The sequence below is a fragment of the Lipotes vexillifer genome, unplaced genomic scaffold, assembly GCF_000442215.2.
Source record: "Lipotes vexillifer unplaced genomic scaffold, Lipotes_vexillifer_v1.1 scaffold445, whole genome shotgun sequence".
In the NCBI taxonomy this organism is placed as follows: domain Eukaryota; kingdom Metazoa; phylum Chordata; class Mammalia; order Artiodactyla; family Lipotidae; genus Lipotes; species Lipotes vexillifer.
The window spans coordinates 2,051,894-2,055,456 of NW_006774995.1; positions in this window are offsets into that span (position 1 = coordinate 2,051,894).

A 3,563-nucleotide genomic window follows, 5' to 3' on the forward strand; every position below is an offset into this window, starting at 1 on the left:
CTACAGTGACACATCATTGTCCCCCACAGTCCAGAGTTTACAGTAGGGTTCACTTTTGATGTTGCACATTCTGTGGGTTTGGACAATTGTACAATGAGTGACATGTATTCATCATTATAGTATCTGACAGAATAGCTTCACTGCCTTAAAAATCCTCTGTGCCCTGCCTATCCATCTCTTCCACCCCCCAACCCCTGGTAACCACTGATCTTTTGACTGTCTCCATAACTTTCCAGAATGTCATGCAGCTGGAATCATACAGTGATTCTATTCACTATTCTATTTACTATTCACTTAGTAATAGTGCATCTTAGCTCCCTCCACGTCTTTTCATGGATCAATAGCTCCATATCTCTGTAATTAGAAACTAAAATAAAAAATCAAATAACACTCCGATTTATAATCTAGCTGCTTTCAAATGGTTCATCCCATTTGACATAATTCAGGATGAATCGGAGACACTTTTAATTTATTCATTCGCTCATCATCAATACTTATTGAGTATCTCTATGTGCCAGGCACTATGCTAGGTACTAATATATAATATACAGTAGTAAAAGATATAGACAAAATGTTGGTCTTTATGGAACTTACACTCCAGTAGGAGAGTCAGACAATAAACAAATAAGTAAGCAATATAGAATAGCAAATACTAGTTGAGTATTTCTCTCTTTTTCCCTCCTTTCGTTTCTTTCTTCTCTCCTTCATCCCTTCAACTTTTTCATTTAACTCTTCTTCAAGCACTGGTAAGGAGCCAGGAATCTATCATTTCTCATCTGGCTCTGCTACAGACTCTCTGTTAGACCTTGGGCAGCTCACTTTCCTTCCTAGGCATTTTCCTTGGCCTGTAAAACGAGGATGACAATCCCTGCTTACTACTTAGTAGGGAGGTACAAACAAATGAAAAGTTGTGAACTTGTTTTAAAAGTATAATAATACCTTCAATTTGTGAGATTAAAATGCCTTTGGAATTCTTATCAATTTAAAATTCGTATTTATGTACAGACAGTTCAGTTCAATCTCCTTAAACACACAAATGTGACAGCAATCACTGTTTCTTCCTCCTCTTGGCCTGCTCTGCTGGGCAGTGCAGAGCAAGATGTTCTCTTTAGGTTTTATCTCAACACTGCACAACTGGGAAAGAAAATTACAGCCCAGAGTGCCCTTAATTACCTCTGCAATTCGTGTGAATAATAAGATTTTTTTGAGGCTTGTGAAAGTGACACAATAAAAGAAAACACAAATGTAAGAGACAGCTAATTTCAAACCTATAAGGCACATTTGGAAACTTTAAAAACAGAGTTAGATAACATAAAATTTGTTGGAGAATATGTCTTCATTTTGCTTCTAAAATACCTGGAGAAATGATTCAAGAGAAAGATCATCTATTGAGTGGATTTTCAAAGCCAACAACTTCTTGATTTAGTTTATATGAAGCAAAATTCCTTCCGAAATTTTTATTCACTGTAAATTTATATATATTTATGTAAACTTTTATATATAATATGAATTTATATACATATATTACATATATAAATTTATGTAGAAAAATATAGAGAGTCATTTTTATTGCTTTTCTTTATTTAATAAATTCATCTTGAATACTTAGATTATTTATTTATTTATTGTTTATTTGGTTGCAGCAGGCGAGCTCCTTAGTTGTGGCATGCGAACTCTTAGAACTCTTAGTTGTGGCATGCATGTGGGATCTAGTTCCCTTACCAGGGATCAAACCCAGGCCCCCTGCATTAGGAGCATGAAGTCAACCACTGCACCACCAGAGAAGTCCCTTGATTTGCTAACATGTTACTTACAGATGTGTAATCCTTCAATTGGACAGAGATTACTTTCCCTCAGGAGAAAATTTTCCTCAGGAGAAGGTGGTCTTTCTTTTCTTTTTTTTGTGTAGGGGGGCATGCTGCGTTGAGTCTTTGTTGCTGTGCTAGGGCTTTCTCTAGTTGCCGCAAGCAGGGGCTTCTCATTGCGGTGGCTTCTCCTGTTGCGGAGCACTGGCTCTAGGCGTGTGGGCTTCAGTAGTTGTGGCATGCAGGCTCAGTAGTTGTGGTGTATGGGCTTAGTTGCTCTCTGGCATGCGGGATCTTCCCGGACCAGGGCTCGAACCCGTGTCCCCTGTATTGGCAGGCGAATTCTTAACCTCTCTGCCATCGAGAAAGTCCTGAGAAGGTGGTCTTATGGAATGTTAGAGAGGCTTTTCTGCGGTTCTGATGTCCCTCAAGACCCTCCAGCCTGGTAGAGTTAAGGGACCCACCAGTCACGTGTTTGCTGAGAGCTGCTCCCGGCATTTACCACCCTACACTCTGGCTGCCTGATGCTCTCCTCACCACTGGCCAAGCAAGGTTCCATGGCAGATGGAGCAGAGGCTCAGCCAGGCCTTGCAGTTGAAGTCCTAAACTGGAGAAAAAGAGGTAGCAGTTGTAGAAGACTGTTTTGGGGGACCCAGGACCCAAGAAAGCAAGTAATGGAGAGCTGGAGGTAAAAAGGACTTTAGAGGTCCAGAGAGAGGTGGAAACTTGTCTTAGGCCACTGAGTGAGTGCCCTGGGTTGGTCCCATGGCACCTACTTCAGAGCTCCCCTCACTGGGCCTGCTGCTCTCAGGACAGAGTTCTACTCAGGCCTTCCTGATGTCATTCCAGGGAGCCCCAAGCCTGCCATGGTGCACTGGTATCCAATGCCAGCCACTCAGAGAGGCCAACGCTGGCCACCCAGAGCAACAACTCAGGGCCACATCATCCTGCCTTCATGCTCAGCATTGTACTCATTATTTTCTGATATCTTCTTATTTACTTATTTCTTTAGTATTAGTCTTCAGTATAGGAATGTAAACTCCATGGTATCAGGGAGCTTATCTGTCTTTTTCAAGGCTGCAATGCCAGTTCCTAGAAGAATGCCTGTTGGTTCATAGTAGGTGCTCAATGACAAATTATTGAATAAATAAATGAAGGTCCACTTTTATCTCTATGAGTCCAGAATTGCTTTAGCTTAGTTTCTGATTAGTACTTAATCATCAATGGTCTGGAACATTACAGCTTTCAGTTTCTCTTGGTATGTGTCTATTGATCTGTAAAACACATACATGTGGTGTTTCTTGAAGGGATCTTGCTATCCGTCTGTTATCTAAGGAGCCCTTCCCTCCCATGGAGATTACCTGTCCACCCTCAATAAGCAGAAAAAACAGAACTTAGGCATTTAGGAAAGCAACTCTGATGGTGATCAGGCCAGTTAGGAGGAAGACATTATAAATAGGGGATAAGGACCTAACAATGACATTGGAAGGATGGTGAGGAAATGAATTCAGAAGCCCCTTCAGAGGACAACAGTCTTGGCAGCAAATTTCACATAGAGGGTGAGACAGAAGGAGCATTCAGAATGGACTCAATGTTCTAGCTCGTCTGATGAGGTGAATGGATGCCGTTAACTGCTATGTATGACACAGAGTAGGTTGAGTTGTTCTGAAAAGTGAATGGTGAAAATGACATGGCTAGGCCTTGGATATTTTTATCTTGAGGTGGGTGTGAGACATGCAAAAGGAGGCTTCCAATAAA